Source organism: Agelaius tricolor, unplaced genomic scaffold (assembly GCF_023055355.1).
Source record: "Agelaius tricolor isolate 1412-34295 unplaced genomic scaffold, bAgeTri1.0.p SCAF_5, whole genome shotgun sequence".
Taxonomy (NCBI): Eukaryota; Metazoa; Chordata; class Aves; order Passeriformes; family Icteridae; genus Agelaius; species Agelaius tricolor.
Genome location: NW_027269265.1, coordinates 6,076,887 through 6,094,819, shown reverse-complemented (window position 1 = coordinate 6,094,819; position 17,933 = coordinate 6,076,887). Strand labels below are relative to the sequence as shown.

General features: G+C 43.7%; 1 protein-coding gene across 1 annotated transcript in view; it reads right to left on the bottom strand.

Annotated features, from left to right (window-relative positions):
• The window catches only part of MNAT1 (MNAT1 component of CDK activating kinase), a 119,466-nt gene that overhangs the window by 1,195 nt on the left and 100,338 nt on the right, over positions 1–17,933 (bottom strand). The window lies entirely within an intron of this gene.

The following is a 17,933-nucleotide window of genomic DNA, read 5'->3' as shown; positions in this document are numbered from 1 at the left end:
TCATTTCAGACACATCAAACACCCCGGGGTTCACAGCACAGCGAGGATGAGAGAACATTTCAGGAGAAGGCAAGGAAATGGAGCTGCCCACAGCAGGGTAAAGCTTGTGAGAGTTAAAGCAATGACACACCTCCACCTGGCTGCCCCAGCCAGCCCTGGTGGCACCGGGGTAAGGGCACCCAGGGTTTGTGTCTCTGTGCTCCCTTTGGGGGTGGCTCATTTCCCCACTCCCACAGGTCCTGCCCAGACAAGGACACCACCAGAGGAACAGGAGGGTTTCAGCTCTGCCACTTAATGCCCAACACTCCCCCGAGCTGTGCTGGCTGCTCTGATAACCAGAGGGCTGAGCTTCCTTTGCTTCCTACCTGTGCCTGGAGCCCACTGACCCTGGGAATTAGATCTGTGGGAGGCCACCATCACTTTGCCTAAAGAAGGCTCTAAACTTCCCCATTAATTAATCATCATCACCAATTTGCAGAGCCATCTAATTGTACCCCAAACCTCCCAGAGCGTTGAGCTGACATGGAAACAACACGAGCTGACATGGAAGCAGGAGCTGACATGGAAGGACAAACTGACATGGAAGCAGGAGTTGATATGGAAGCACAAACTGACATGGAAGCACAAACTGACATGGAAGCAGGAGCTGACATGGAAGCAGGAGCTGACATGGAAGGACAAACTGACATGGAAGCACAAACTGACATGGAAACACAAACTGACATGGAAGCACAAACTGACATGGAAGCACAAACACACTGCCTGTGCTGGCACTGCCACTCTTGGCTCCCCTTGGCTCCTTCCAAGGGCTCCACCCCAGCCGCACACGCAGAGCTCCTGCTAAAGGATGGCTCCATCCCACACTGTAACCCCACAGCTCCTGCACCCCATGAGACAAGGACAAGACAGATTCTCCCCCAGCTCTGCACCAAACCCCATCAAACAGATCCAGAGCCCAGCAGGAGCAGCACAAGAACCACCTCCCATCCTGACCATCAGACACAGCCCCATAAACACCAAGTGCTTTCCACAGGGGCGCTTCGGCCGCTGTTTTGATTCCTCACTTGGTACATGTTGCTCCTGGGAAGGTTGAGTCATTCCACCTCTGGCTTGGCAATCCAAGCATAAACTTGCAAAACGCACACAGCCTTTTATAATGTTATCCCAAGAAACCTAAAACAGCTGCACTTTTGGCAGGAAAATACAGGACCACCAGTAAAATATCCAAAACAGTTGCATCTTTTAATTTATGACTGTACACTGTTTCCATAAAGAGTATATAAAACAGGTCAGATTTTATAGGTAAGACATAATAAACAGTCATACCCATTGATGCCATAAAAGCATAGAAAAAGAGATTACTGAGAAATGATTAATTACAGTTTTAAAAACTGTATTTCTTGCACCTAATAACCACAATGCACAGACATGAGCAATGTTTCTGAGGGATTCTTGGTGAGATGCTGAAGCTGAGACTGAATTTACCTCCTGTGACTGAGCTGAGGTGTTTTGTACCAAGCTGTGACAGAATCTGGCCCTCACTGCCAGACATTGGTTTCCATCAGCACAGACACAGGCAGGAGAACACAACGTAATAATAAAATAAAATAAACCCTTTTAATAGTGCTCAGTCCAAAAGAATTTACAAACACAGCAACAAAGCTGGTCCCATCTCTTAATTTGCAAGGGGAGGTGGTCTGCAGAGAGCTCCTGGTTTGTGGCAGAACACATTTTATGGGTTTTAATTTTTTTCTTAAGATTCTTGTTACTTGTCCCTTAATATTTTAAGAGGAAGATCTCATCCTTCCCAAAGGACTTTTAAAACTGCTGTGGGAAACAGGAGCTCCTTTCCCTAGGCAGGAATGATGGGCACTGACAACAACAAATAATTTCCTTCAAAATGCTGGTGTGAAACTACCTCTACCCTCTAAAACAGAAAGTTTTTTTTACAAAAATCAGTTCCCATCTTAGATTTCACTTCTATCATATTTATTTCATTGCATAACTTCATTTTCCCCTCATGCATTAAACAGTCCAGTGAAAATGGGAGTATTTTACATTTCAATATTAACAAAGGTTGGTTGTGTCTTTCTCATTACTTTTCTTATCTTCCCTTACTTATATATCACTGAAAGGAGAAAAACAGAGTCTATTGTTTCCCTTTTTCTAGGACATCTGAAATTGGAGCATTAGTTTCATAAGACAACCTGACTTCCAGCCACTGCAGCACTTACAGTTAATTGGGAGGTGATCTCTGCAGCAACACAAAATCATTGCCAAAAAGGCTCCCATCGACTTTTACAGCACAACCTGCCCTAATTCTCCTTACTCCTGTGAAACAAGCACAGCCTGCTGCTGGCTGTCAAGTGAGGTCTTTATTTTCTTGTTAAGTATCTGAACTTACTGCTCTTGACCCATTTAATTACTGTGGTACACCAGGCAATTGCAAAGAATCTGCCACGCTGAAGCCACACAATGAGAAGCGAATGGGTTTTGCTGCCTTTTCCACACCGGTCCCCATCTGTGCTGCCTGATTCCAGCCATCCCCTCCACAGGAGAATCTCTCTGAACTGGATTCCTGGGGTTTCTGGCAGAGGTCAGCACATCTTTTCATGTACACCTTTACAACAGCAGCAGGAAGAAGGGCTTGCCAAGTTTTATTTCCAAAAAGCCGAGCTCCGTTAGGTCCTGGGACCTGGAGGTAATTGCTCTCACTAGTTAGCAAATTCCAGCACACTGGGTCTGTTTTTCATAGGTTTATTTTAAGTACCTGTAAATCTTATAAGCAGAGACCAGGAAAAAGAGGTTTGCTTTTTCTGGTGCACAGTTTTTTCATGTAACTTGTTTTTACTGAGGGCAGACTAAACTCTGAAGTTGAAAAAAGCCTGCACTATTATTTTTGAGCAGGGCTAAAGGGCTGTGTGTTCCCTGCCCCACCATTTCACACTTCCCATTCCCAGCAATGCCTATGCTCTGCTTCAGCCTGTGCCCAAACAAGCCCCCTTTCCTTGGCTGCAGCCTTTGGATGTTGATCTTCCCCATTAAGCTTTCACATCAGTTCAAACACATCATATTTTGTTCTTCATGAGCCTTGGGGGGCTCATTCCTGACCTTCAGTTTCTCATCACCATGGAGGGGGTGGGAGGAAAAAAAAATGAAAAAAAACCCCTCCTGTTTTCAAGGAAAGAAGTGTAATTCACACTCATTCTGGAGGCTCAGAATCAAGCTGGCTGTTCCTGGGAGGGGTTTTCTTCATTTTTTCTCTTTTCCCAAGGCTGTGTCACAACCACTTCAGCAGGACAGGACTGTGAGAGCTACGTGGGCTCAGTGTGGCAGCAGATGTGACCCCCTGTGCCTCCCCAGGAGCCCCAGAGCCCCTGGCACTGCTGCTGCTGACAGCCAGAGCACCCAACAGCAGCTCAGCAACACCCAGGGCACTGGCAAACATCCCCTCACTGCTCAGCAGGGTGGTCTTGTTCCAGAGAAATTCAGGAAAGACGTCAAAAACAATCAGAGAGAGTGGAGAAACAGCACAATCAAACCTGGCTAAAATAAACACCAACCAAAAACCAAACAAAGCTAAAAACCCTCACCTAAACAAAGAAAAAGAACCAAACACAAACCAGAGTATGTCCCTGCACCCACCCAACTGAAAGTACCAGTGCTAGGGATTATTTCACACAATCTCTCCTGCTACCTGAGATAAACACACTCCCAGGGGTGTTTCTGCAGATGCATCACTTAGAGATACATGTGGAATAACTGTGAATTTGGCACACTGATTTTTTTTTTTTTTTTTTTTTTACCTATTAGGTATTTTATGGGAGTGAAGAAAAGAAAAATCATTCACAAGTTGTTTTACAGGGGGAAAAAAAAATTAATTCTATTCCACAGAGTAGATTTACTGCTCATCTGATTATCTGCAGTATCCATGCCATAAAGTAATGGGGCAGACATTAGATCTGGGAAATCTTCCAGATTCATCATTTAAATAATAAATAGTGGTTGCATAAAGCAAGCAAAATACTCCAGTGTGGAGAGCTGTGAAGCAGTAGGAAGGCAGTAGCATAGGCTGCTGCATTCCTGGGCCTTTCTGGAGCCAGCATTTTCACTGGATTTACCAATCCCTGGGATGAGCTATTGCTGTGTTACTCACAGGAGCAGCAGGGACTGGGTCTCTGGTATCAGAGGACAGAGCACAGGAGGAACTGGGCAGTGCCTGGCCTGGCTTTGCTGAGCAATGAGCCCTGGGCTCCTCTCCAGCCCTGAGCAGGTACAAACTGAGCTCCTCTGCTCAGCTCTGCTTTCCTTTCAACCAGGCAGCTCTACCACAGTCAGTCTGTGCAGTCAAACAGAATTTGTTGATAAAATGAGCCAAGCTCATTGCTGTTCTCCATTATATAGCCCCAGGAAATACATTGGTGATATTCAAATATGGTGTGGGTCTCCCTCTCTCAGACTAACATGACTAAGGCAGGGCAAAAACACAAGGCACAAAGCTGGTACTCAAACCCAGAATAGCAATTCATCCTTCCAGGGAGTAGCTACAAGCCTGATCCTCAAATTTCAAAAAAAAACCCAAACAAACAGATTTCCATCCATTTTAGCAGACACTCTGTGGGCAGTGTGATTGTATTTAGATGTTAGACCCACCAGCTGTGAGTGGTAGCAGAAATCCCTGCTGAACCCCAGCCTGTTCTGACACAGAATTCAAGTTTAACAGAGCCATGAGCTCAGCCAGGGCTCCTCATGAGCCCAACCCAGTCCCTCCTTGCCCGAGGTCCCACTGCCAGCCCTGCCTCTCCTCTCCTCCACCCTCCAGACCCCACAGACAAAATGGGAGCAAATCCATTCAATAGGTGCAACCACTGAAGGAGTTCTCTTATTTGTTTGGGGTTTTTTTCAGTGCTTCTCTGTATACAATTGCAGCATTAAGTGTGGATGGATATCAAAACAGGGTTATGCATAGAGAGATAAAAAACACATTTTCACCCCGATTATGGCAACTTATGGACTGAACACAGCCCACAGTGCAGAGGTACAAGGAAAAGTCACTCTAAATAGCACAACAGTTTTGGCTGCTATAAATTTCTGCCAAAGACAAGTGATCCAGCACAGGCACCACCCCTGCAGCCCCAGCAGTCCCACCTGCAGACAGCACTGCTGTGCACATTCAGCTTAGCAAGCCAGGCTGGTTTGGTATTGTTAATAACCCTGTGCTGCTTTCTGAGGGCTCAGTGAGCAGAAAGTGCTCTCTGAGGTGTCAGATGAATGCCAGACCCTTCTCCATGCCACAAACTTGCTCAGCCCATTTCCCTCACCCCTGCCCCAGGAACCTGCTGCAGAACCATTGCTTACTCATCACAATTCTCATTTCCAGCAAGGAAATTTAGTGCCTTCATCTTGCAATAAATCCTGCAAAAGCAGATGCCTTCTGGCTCTAATGGATCTCTTTTTGTTACAGTTAGGGATTATGAAAAAATGAAATTATGAGTTTAAGCTCCGAGAACTTTTAGGTTTTCTGAGTGAAGAACTCTGTTCTACCAGAAATAAACTTTCCCAGTAGAAAATACAGGAAATGCCCCAGCCCAGAAAATCAATAGAAGAAATATAGGACTCCTAGTGCTTCTTTTTAACCTCTTCCATCTGCTTTTTCTAAACAGCAATTTGTTTCAAACACTGTCAGAGTTTTCTCAGGGCAGGAGTGTGTGCAAACTGTGTGTGGTGAAACAAAGTACTTTAAAAGGAAAACAAAGCAGGTCTGCCAGAGCACACCTCAGCTAAGAGAGAACAGGACACAGTTCTGCTAGCAGACACTGAAAGAGGCAAAAAAAGCCTCAAAATGTGGTATTAGGTAGGAAAGAGCTGCTGCTGATAAAGCCAGTTCTGACTCCAAAGGTAGAAATTAGTGATGAGTTATTCCCCCATCCTCTTCTCCCTCATAATGTCCTTTCTATAAAGGGAAAACCTTTTGGACCCTGGAAACCCAAAGCCCCCAGTGTCCTGCTGCAGCAGTGACCCAGCAACACCCTGGGCTCAGAGCCCCTTCCCAGTCAGCTCAGTGACCAATAAAGGGAATTCTGAGGGTTTAATGCAAAAACTGCAGCACTTTAATTTGATGTTTCACATAAACTGTTTCCTCTGTTAAGCCATACATGACCTGTAAGATATATCTAATGACCCATCTTAGAGTTCATTGCAGATTACATCTGAACTGGTGAGTGCAGCCATGGACCTTGGAGTAGAAAAACCTTGAAATGCAAAGGCCCAAAGTCACAGAAGCCCTCCTGGGTGGAGGAAGAGAACAGAATCAGATTTTCCCATACTACTTTCCCTAAAAACTTCCTCTTTTTGTGATGAAATCCAGAGCCCAGAGACCAACCATTTCCACTGCAAATCTAACCCACTGGGGAGTGGAATGGAGGGAAATTTCTTTATGACAGCTACCTCAAAATACACCTTCAGTGCTCCTCATAAAAAACCCAGCTCTTCTACTGGCTGAAAAAGAGTTTTAAAGGAAGAAAAGTTTTAGAGAGCACCTGGTTCTCCAGCATTTTCCCAGCACTGCAATTCTACTGCTGCCCTGGTTTTTAAATAGATGTGAGACCAGACTCAGGTACTTGCATTTATTTAACACATAAACATTTGCTTTTGGAGTAACTGAGAAGCCAGTGCTGTTGCCTTGAGGTAAGATGAAAAGCCACAGAGAAATGGAGATCAAAGGAAAAGGAGCAATGCCTTCCGCCTCCCAGAAACTGATATAATTTTAAAAGAAGTGGATGTTTTAAAGTGTAAAGACAGGAAACTAACGATGAAAAAGGTTTTATAGAATAAAGGAAGCTTTGTACTCCTCTGCCCTGATATGCATTTTGCACATTTCCTCTGCTGCAGGCTGGACGCAGCCCTGGGCCAGGACCTGCAGGCACTGCCAAAAAAAGGAGGTTTGGACAATTCCAGTCCCACTGCACAGCCCTATCCTAGAAGGCACCACCTCACAACCATTTCATGGAGAAAGGTCTATAAACTCCAAATATTATATTATATTATATGGTGGTGCCCTACCCTAGAAGGCACCACCTCACAACCATTTCATGGAGAAAGGTCTATAAACTCCAAGAACAATGGACCACAGACTGTGAGATTATCAACTTCAAGCACTGTGACCTGTAGATGTAAAAACTCCTTTGAAATGGGACATAAACCCCTTAAATGGTGCAAGCTGACCTATTTCCCTCTTCAAAAGGAACTGGAAACCCAATTACACCTGGAGATGTTACAAATATTATCAAGTTAAATAAACCTCCTCTTCTCACTGAGGAGTTATCCAAGCTAGAGATTCACATTCAACAAGAATTCCCATGTGTAAATCCAGTGCATGTTTGAGAGCCACATTTTGCCCCTCATATGAGCTCACAATTCACAGTGGGTGCCTGCATATTCCCTTTTATAATAATCAAATGCTGCATTTAATCAGCTTCTCTTAACATTTGATCAGGCAGCATCACTTCAGACGAGGTGTAACAGTTACAGCCTCAGAAAATGTGAATTCCAGTGCAAGAGAGCAGCCAATGCTGTCTTTGGAGCACTCAGTGGTTCTGAGCTAATGTGGGAAATCTTGAACACAGTTTCAAAAGTTAAAGTGATGACAGAGGTCATGTTGTTTTGTCGGGGATTTTTCAGTTGAAAAGAAAAACAAACAGCCCTGAAGCTGCTAAAGTACATCACAACCTCACTAAGGAGCCCTTAGAGAAAGGAGGAACATCCTAGCAGGTCTGAGGCAATGTGGGTGACAGGTTTCTGTGCTGCTGCACGGTGGATTCAAGACAAGGATTATCTGAAAGTTCTCATTTTAGCACACAACTGCCTATTTTAAAACAAAAACAGGAAATGGAAAGCAGAACCTGCAAATACACAAATCCTTTGCAAGCAAAGGAAAACTAAAGGCTATGCAAGTTCTTTTTGGTCACGTGTTTCAGTTCTGTAAAGGATATTTTATACAAATTCTATGCTGGCTTCTCTTTCTTTGATTATTGGGGGACTTCCTCCCCCAATAATAGTGATGAGTTATTCCCCCATCCTCTTCCCCCTTATAATGTCCTTTCTATAAAGGGAAAACCTTTTGGACCCTGGAAACCCAAAGCCACCAGTGTCCTGCTGCAGCAGTGACCCAGCAATCCATCCCACTTTCCTCCCAGTAAAATATTTACTTGTTTGATGGTTCCACACATGTCAGGGAAGAGCCATCCCTGACTGTGCTGTGTGAACATTTTCCTTCTTGTTGCTCACCCACGCATCACCACACCACGCATCCCTGCCAGCTCCAAAACATGCACAGCCACTACCATTCGGATTAATTCCTTTTTCCCTTTAAACTGCAAGGATTTCAGCTTTAACTGCTCCCCAAAGAGCTGCCTGGATTCCTCCCCCCTGTGCACTCAGCTGTAGCAAGAGGTCAGTGTTTATTTCTGGAAGCCTTGCTCACAGGAAGCCTTCCTTCAGCGCCAGGGGCTTCCGTAACCGCGCGGGGGCTGGGACGAGCAGGGGCACCTGGTCCCCCGTTTGTCACCATGCCGAGGTCACCCGCCAGCTGTCTGTGCTCTCAACACCCTGCCCAGCACCAAGGCCTTCTCCTCACTCACATTTCCAGCTCTGCACTTCCACATCCACTAAATCAATCAGCCCCCACTGAAAGTGCTCCAGTGTGGTATTCACGTGCCCTCCGAACGGAGAGAAGAATGAGCAAAATAATTCTCATCTCATTTGCTGCCCCTGGTGCTTGCACGTGGTGGAATGTGTTGGGAAGGTTGTTTACCTGAAAGAATTCAGTAATTGGATGCTGGGAGAGATTGTTTATGTTAATTAAATGTCCAAGCTGTGTGGACTGTCAGTCTGCAGACAGTCACAAGTTAGTTAGTTATTTAGTTAGTGATAGCTCTTGTTAGTGTAATATTCTGTAATATAGTATAATATAGTATAATAAAGTAATTAATTAACCTTCTGATATCATGAAGTTCTGTGCATCATTCTTCCTACCCACTGGGCATCGTAGCACCAAGACTCCAACAGCTGCAAGGGCAGCAGCTGAGCAGCCCTAAGCTGTGGTATTTGCAGGGGTAAATCTGACTCCATGTTCTTAGAAGGCATTTATATTATATTATATTATATTATATTATATTATATTATATTATATTATATTATATTACATTATATTACATTATATTTACATTACATTATATTAACATTACATTATATTATATTTACATTATATTATAATTACATTATAGTATATTATAATTACATTATAGTATATTATAATTACATTATAGTATATTATAATTACATTATATCATAAATGCTATACTATAAACTGTACAAAAGAATAGAGAAAGGATACAGACAGAACGTTACCAAGAATGAGAATGAAAAACTCATGACTGACTCCTCAGAGTCCAACACAGCTGGCTGTGATTGGTCATTAGGTAAAAACAATTCACATGAAGCCAATCAAACATGCACCTGTTGGTAAATGCTCTCCAGCCACATTCCAAAGCAGCAGAACAGGGAGAAGCAAATGAGATAATATTGGTTTTTCTCTGAGTGGCCCCATGGAGCACAAGGACACTGCAGTGCCCAGCCTGCACACAGGGCTGGGGAGGATTCACTGCAGAGCTGCAGCTGCACTCAGTCCCTGACTAAATCAGGCTCTGCTCGTACTTGACCCCAGGAAGAATGTCATTGAACACAAGGGCCTTTTCTCAGCTGTGATATTGGATTTTTTTTTCTTTTCAATGGGTAAAACAACCATTAATCTACCATTTCTGTAATTGCAAAGCAGCTCTCTTTTTAATGTGTTGTGGAAATGTTCTGGCATAGACTGATCTCCAAATTCTTCATCTTTCCACTCTTCCTCCCACACACTGTGTTTAGGACAAAGGGCACAAGAAGAACATGGATGTGTTTAAATATATATTATAACTCTGAGGAAGTCAACTGTTCTGTAATTTTCTACCTAAGTCAAGACTGTTTTCATAGGCTTGTATTTTTTATGTAAGGACAGGGCAAGTTCAGTTTTAAAGACACCACTGTGTCTTTTCTTCCCTGGGCTGGACAGCATCCCTTCTGCAGACAAGAAGGGAGAACACAGCTTTTATTCTGAAAGACTGTTCTTTTGGACACACAAACTCTTCTTTTAGGATAAAAATTCCCTCCTGTTCCTCCTGCTCTGCCTTTTTATCCATGTTCCACACACCCCACTGAGCACCATGAATCCCCCAGCACACAGCCACAGATCCATATTGATGAACTGGGGCTTTGGGAGAGCTACATGAAAGAGATTCCTCCAGCTTCCATGTCAATTATGCATCTGCAGGCAAAGGGAGCCCTTTCTGAACAGAGCACTCAGTCAGGAACACCTACAGGAGGAGGCTGGAGATGCACAGACACTTTTTTCTCTCTCTTTTCAGCACATTTTGCTTGATGCTCCCTTCTGAGGCAACAGATGAGGACAGCAGTGATTGTATCACAGAATCACAGAATGATTTGGGATGGAAGAGACATTTAAGATCACCCCTGCCATGGACACAGGGATGCCACCCACTAGCTCAGGACACAGCTGCAGAGTCCAGGCTGGCTCCAAGCACACAGGAGGTATTTTAGCCCCAGGAGCACTGGTGAGGACCTGGATTTCATGCCCCAGGCTGGGAAATGAACTGGCCCAATGCTTTTCAAGTTTTTCTTGCATTTAAGGTCTTGCTTTAGTCCCAGCAGGGAAGAACAGAGCCCCTGGGTGAATCAGGCTTTGCCCTCAAAACACTGCTGACAGAAAAAGACCATATGAACACAGAAAAAGTGGTTATAACCTCAGCTTTGAAATACAGTTTCCTCAGGCAGAAAGTCAGTTCTGTTTTCACTGTGACACAGCATCCTCTGTTCTGACTGAGTAGCAATGAATTCACATCATATGGCAATTCCAGTTTAATATGACTCAAAATAGCACAAGAATTTCTAGAGGGTTTTTAGCTGCTGATACTGATCAGGTAAGTAAGCTGCCAAACCTAATAATTATCTCAAATGAAAAACTATGAACTCTTGGTTATTCATTTCAGATAGTAAGAACCCAAAGTTATTTTCTTTAGGCAGAATGTGGAAAGTGCCATTGTTGGAAGCAAACGCTGCAGTTTGAATGACAGTATTTAAAGAAGATGAGATTGTTCAGGTCAAAAGAAGGTGAAAACCAGGTGGGTTTCCCTTGCAGCTGACTTGTGCTGTAATGCAGGAGCCCCTCAGCCTCCTGAGGCTGTGGCTGTGCTGGGCAGGTCAGCATTTCAGGCTGCTGCTGAGATCAGGTTTACAGCTCCCAGCCAGGCTGGCGTGTGCTGCCCAGGAAGGCCTGGGAGAGGTGGGAGGGAGCAAAGAGGGCAGGAGCTCAGGGAGAGGCTGCTCCTGCACACCAGGGATGGCTGAAGGATGAGAAACATCTGCCCCAGGCAGGAGCAGCCTTTGGGCTGAGCTCCCAAACCCCCCTGGCACAGGGCGCTCCCAGCTCCTAGGCTGGGGAGGAGGGAAAAGCTGCTCTGCTCTCCTGAAAATATTTTTTACAGGGGAATGAAGGGGAAAAAACCACTCCTTCAAACCTAGGCAATTTCCTTCTATCTGTCAGCATATGGTAGGAGCTATTATTATTTGCCTTAAATATAAAGCATCATTAAGGCTATTTTTCTGTTTTAACAGCTTAACAATTCTATTGTGAAATCTGGGTGAAATTCTCTGGATTTTATTGTCCTTCTCTATTGTGCCTTGGTAGAATTTCTAGAGGGGAAAAATGCAGTGATGATAGGAGATCTTCATTTTACTCTTCTAAAAAGACAATGAGTTAAGTGTCTAAATTGAACCATTTTTTTATGATTTCTGTTGAATTAATTTTAATTTTCTGTTGCTTTCAGTCTAATCCAATATCCTGAAACAGCAGAAGCACAGATATCAAACAGGAGTGTGCTGAGCTAGGCAGAACCCCTTAGTTTCACTTAGAAAATAACAGAATTGTTACAGAGCAGTGACATCCACAGCTGCTGAAATTCTCCATGGATTATTTGTTAACAACTCAACTCAACTCAACTTGCAAACTGCATCCCCAAAATCTGTCTCAAAAGAAGTGGTGCCTGCTGACTGAACCGATTCTGAAACTGGTGCAGAAAGTGCCTTGTTAAACATTCACAGAAAGTGCCCAGGAATCAGAGGGGATTGCTAATAAAAATAACATTTAATAAATTCTCCTGCTGAGGAGAGCTCCCAGTAACACTAGGTGGCAGAAGGCCCTGTCACATTGAAGACACCTGCAGACAGATACACGCCCAGAGCTACTTGAGCTTGATTTTAGAAAAGCCAAGGGGAAAACAGTTGAAAGCAAAACAGTTCTAAGATCCCCTTTTCCATCCACTCCTCCAGTGCTAATTCTGGCTCTGATATCCCTAATGCACATTATTTCACAATTTAAGCTATCCCAGAATGTGAATATACCCTCTAAACCTGAACATTTAATCACATTTTATTCAGATGAAATTCTGTATGTGACAGGTGATTCTATTAAGCTGTTATGTAATTAAAAAGAAATTCACTGCTTAAAGAAATAAATGGCCACTAGGATAAGTACATAACAAAAACACACACTGTGAGTTACCTTGAAGCAAACTTGAAACCCAGCCTGCTGCTATACATTTCTGCAAACAAATTTCTGCAGCTGAAAGAAAAACAACAACCTACAAACAAACTCATTCAAAACTGCTCAAGACACAGTGTGGGAGAAGATCTGCTAAAAATGGCAGCTGCTCCCTCATGGAGGTGCATTTTCAGGAATACTTTTGTAACAACACAAAAAATTCAACTGCTTGTTTCTAGGTTTACATATTTAACCCTTAAAAAAAAAAATCTGTGCTGCATTTTCCTTTATTCTGGCCACTCTCTTTCCAACTGCTCTAAGTTTCTCTCTCATCCTCTATAAATCCAATCCATCCCCTGCCCTGGTGATGTTAGGAGGAAGCTGCAAACACAGAGAGGGAAAGCAAAAGCCAAGCACTGTCTAAATGCTGAAAACAAAAGGGGGAGAATGACATTTCTGCCTCCTCAGATGTGTAAGTGTGACTTGACAGCAAAGATTTCTCTGAGATGCCCATGGCTGCAGTGCTTTTGCACTTGCCAAGCAGTAACAGCCCAGACTTGCAGCACTTGAGCGCTGCTTCCCCAGGGGTGGCTGGTGCCAGCTCAGAGCTCAGTGCATCCTGCAGGGTCATTTTGCACCTCTAGCCATGAAGGCTGTTTGTGTTTAAATATAGTGTATTTTATCATTCACAGTTGTCAGCAGTGGAAATTGTCATCTAAGCAGGAAAAGATGCTGTTGAAGAAACAGGAGGGGTTGGTTAGAAAGTAAAAATTATTTTGGCTGTGACAACTCCTCTCCCTGCCCATTTTGAGGGTAAGGATCATGCCACCCATTGCAAATTGCTGCCTGAGAGTCAGAAAAATCAATAGTAGGTAGGAAAGCTGACTTGCCAAGGCTACAGCCACTGCCAGCAGATTATTAATGCATCTGTCTGCATTCTTTAATGTTTCCTAAGAAGCAACTATGTTAACTGAAAAGGTGTGACGTGTCACCAGCCCTTCTCTTCTCTCCTCTTCATTTTCTCTCCATATTAAAACCTTGGCTACCAAAGAAAACAATCATGTTTCACCTCATCTTTTCCCAGCTTTTCTGAAGTTCAGTTCCTGCTCTAGAGCAATATATACAGTCTAAGTACTACCCCTGACAAGCTGTTTGACAGCCCTAAGTTGCACATCTATTTTACTCCCAGAGCCTTGGAGTTGGTAGGGCTTAGATGGGAAATGGAGGCCAATTAAAATAAACACAGACAATATCAATGCATTCTTCAGAAAGGCACAAGACAAGCAAAATGAAACACTACTGGCTTTTGCCCACAGTTAGAATTCAGCTCATCTCACAGGCTGAATGCTCTGGCTGAGGTCCAGAAAGACACTTAAGCACATGTCTTATTTTAAGCATGTGAGCAGCCTCATTGATTTTTCACTCATGCCAGGAAGAATATTCAATGCGCTTAAAGTTAAGCACATTGTTAAGTGCCTTCCTGGAGCAAGGCCAGGCTATTTAGCCCCTGCAAGAGTTGGTCTAGAGAACATTTACCATTATTTTAACTTCTCAAGACTTTCTTTGAGATAAAGTTTTATGCTGTATGAAAATATTTCATTCATACCACCAGTGACTGGCTCACAGCAACCTTCAGGGACCAAGTGTTCTTCCCCTTCCCACATCTTCTAAAGCAGTAACTGGAAGGATTAAAGACACATAAGCAAATATACCAATAAAGAAAATTAGTTTTGAAAGGGAAGCCAGCAGTCTTACTGATCTGAAGAGCAAAATGAGCCCTGCACTGAAAAGCTGACAGACATACTAATTTTCAATGAAAACTAATAAAGTCATTTGCCAATGTCCCATTCCAATACCAAGTCCTGTGCAGGAGCTTCAAAAAAGCAAGCTAATTGTTGACTGAAATTAATTATCACAATAAGCACACATTCAATTCCATTTTCCCTTCTCCCTTTTACATACAAAATTCAAGGAAAGGCCTGTTAGTGCTTTCCTCAACATGACCTCACCACATCAGAGCACTTTAGAGATCAAAGGCACGACAAACACTTTGCTCTTTGCTACAACAAAGTGATGCCATTTGCTGTGTTTGCTACAGACAATTGAATTTTTATCTGGTTGGCATTATGCAAGCTCAGTAGCATATCCTGAGTAAGAGCTAGAGAAAGGTGTTTAACAGTACAGCTAAGGAAAGCTGGGTGGGACTCACACTCCCTCCACCCCAGCCATCCCTTTCCAGGAGGAGAAAGGGAGTGCATGGCAGCCTGAGCATTCCAGTGGGAGCAGCAGGACACTGACAATCTGCTCCTCTTTTCTGAGCAGATGTACCTTTGTGCTTCAGTATTAGTTTTTTCCTGCAGAGTTTAAACTCAGTGGGGAAAGAACACAATTGGCAGGGGGGATGCAGGAACAGCAAGGCAGTTCAACACTTGATCACCTCTGAAATCTCAGGGAGACACAGCTGTACCACTCATCATCTCTCACACCAATGCAGCTCCACTGATTTCATGCCACCAAGCCCACACCTGATGGAAACTCCAGCCTCAGCATCCAACACCCCACTTTAGAAACTGATGGAGCGACCTCTGAGACCTCTGGAGAAAGGAACTAAGATGATGAAGGCAGCCTGCAGACAAAAAAGACCCTTCCAAGTGGATTCTGCTCTAGAAGTCATGAATCTGAAATAAATAATCTCTTTATTTTAAAATATCATTTTACATATCTTGTTGCTGAGATTATTTAGTGAAATCTTCTCACCTTGCCATGCAATCAGAGTAGGACAGTGACACTGAGAAGGGACACAGGGAGCCCACTTGGTCCTCCCTGCTCAGCAGGCTTGCCCAGGGCTGTACCCAGTCAAGTTTTAGTATCTGCAAGGAGGAACATTCCAAAAACTACCTGGACAACCTGTCCCAGTGTTTGACCTCTCTTGCAGCAAATGTATTCCATGTCTAAATATATTCCATGTATTCCAGTGGAATTCCATGTATTTCCATTTGTGTCCATGACACCTTGTCCTCTCACTGGGATCACTGAGGAGCACCTGGCTCTGTCCCCTTCACTCCCTGCCCTCCAGCAGGTATTCACACACATCAACAAGGTCCTTCCAAGCCTTTTCTTCTCCAGACTGAAGGTTCCTTCAGTTTTACCTCACATGACAGACACTGAACTGAAGTCTTGTGAAGGCTGACCTAGAACAGAGACTAGACAGAGTTAAAGAATAAAGCAGGGATTTGTTAAAAGGCCTCCATGGATCCACCTTGGGCAGCACAAGAGCCCAGCCAGGGCTGCACCCAAGATGAACCAAAATGGTCACAAAATGGACAACTGGTCACAGGGTCTCTCACTTTTTTAAGTTCTGCTCCATTTGCATATTGGAGTTAATTGTCCAATTACAGCTTTAGAATATGAAGCTTATCCCATCCTTCTTGTTTTTCTCTCTTCAGTCCATGTTGTTTGTGCTCTTGGGCCCGAGATTTGGATCCTTTGTTCTTGGTCCCCAGCTAGAGAAGGAATTGTTTTGTCTCCCTGCTCTGTGCAGAGAGCTCACCATCCCCTAGTATGAAGCTCAGAAGTACACACTAAAGCAGCACAGAATCTGAAAAATAGAAAAGCCAAAGCCTGAGGCATCACCAATGCCTCCTTGCTCCAGCATGTCCTGTCTGGCAGCAGGGATGCCAGGGCAGGACCCAGCATTCTGGATGTGTCCCTCACCAGTGCTGAGCACAGGGAAGCATCACCCCCTCTCTGAGCTCCTGGTGACCCTGCCTGGCCCAGCCCTTGTGGCTTTGTCCCCCCCAAGGACAGGCTGCTGCCTCCTGGGCTGCTCCAGCCCCTTCTCCACAGAGCTGCTCTCCCAGCCCCTGCTGCTGCCTCAGGGGGCTGTCCCAGCCCAGGTGCAGCACCCTGCACTTCTCTAAGATTGCTGTGACATTTCTCCAGCCTTGAGGTGCCTCTGAAGGGCAGCACAAGCACCTGGTGCAAGCTCTGGGCTCTGCATCACCTGCAAAGCTGCTGAGGGAGCAGGTCACAGCCAGCCAGGACACAACAGGGTGCTGCCCCCAGTATGGACTCCTGGGGGGAACCACTGTGTCCTGCTTGGCTTTCAAACCCACAAATTAACAGCTGTGTTAACAACATTAGGTTGTATTGGTTTAACCAGTTCCCTTTTTTAAATTTAGGTGCTTCAATGAGTGCAATATTTTAATATATGAAAGATCTGTTTCTGAACAGTATCTGCTGGTTCAACTTGTCCTTAAAAGTGAACTTCCTTCAAGAAAACTTCAAAAATCATTTATGACTTTAGAGGGGGAGAGACTTCTCTCCTTGAGCTGCTTTAGTATGTAACTAACCCAAATGGTGGATTTCCTTAAAAAATCATTTCTGCAGACAAAAATGCCTCTTCACTTGAAGAATCCAGAGCAACAAGAAAACTGTTTTCCAGAACTGGGATTACAGCCAGTTTATGATGGATAAACATTGAATGCTTATGGCATAATTATAATGTCACAGTATTTGCTGCCAGAATTACAAAAATATTCTTAAAATTATGCCCTAAATAGAATGGTGTTTAGTTTAGCTAAACTGAAAGCACACTCCAAGAAATGTGAAAAAACAAACACCATGATTCCAAATCTCAATTATGCACACTAAGGGCTTGTTTTAATAAAAGTATATTTAGTGGCTGAATAAAGTTTCTCAAAAAATAATTTTAAAGATAATGAATTCCCGATGTCCAAAAAAGTGTCACATGCAATTTCATCAGTGACTCATGTAAACTAACCTCAAATTTAACCAAATGCAACTGTGATCAATATTGTGTCAATCTGAAAGTATCTGGGGTTTAAGGCAACAAAACCAGATGCAAGGATGAGTAAAAATTTGGAACCCACAAACAGAACGGATTTCTTGGCTACTGAAAGGTCTGGAACAGTTACACTGACAGGGAGAAGCCAAAAGAATGAGAAGTTTTGACAGTGTTGCCACATTTAGCAGGAAGAGAGTCAAGTGCAGGAGGAATAAAAGGGAGATAGTTTGCTACCATTGCATGTTATTTAACTTTTTTTCTTTTAAAGATGGCATCCTCCACTTGAGGTATGGACTGTCCCACACACCTGTGACCTGTTGTACAGTGCCTGACTTGCAATTATGTTCCTAGGCACTTTTGTAAGGCAAAACCCAGCAATAAACAATCAAAAAACCCAACCACATAAAATATAAATACTGTCAGATTTACCAACAGATTCTTGAAAAAGCTGTAACAGTTACTGGACAAGAA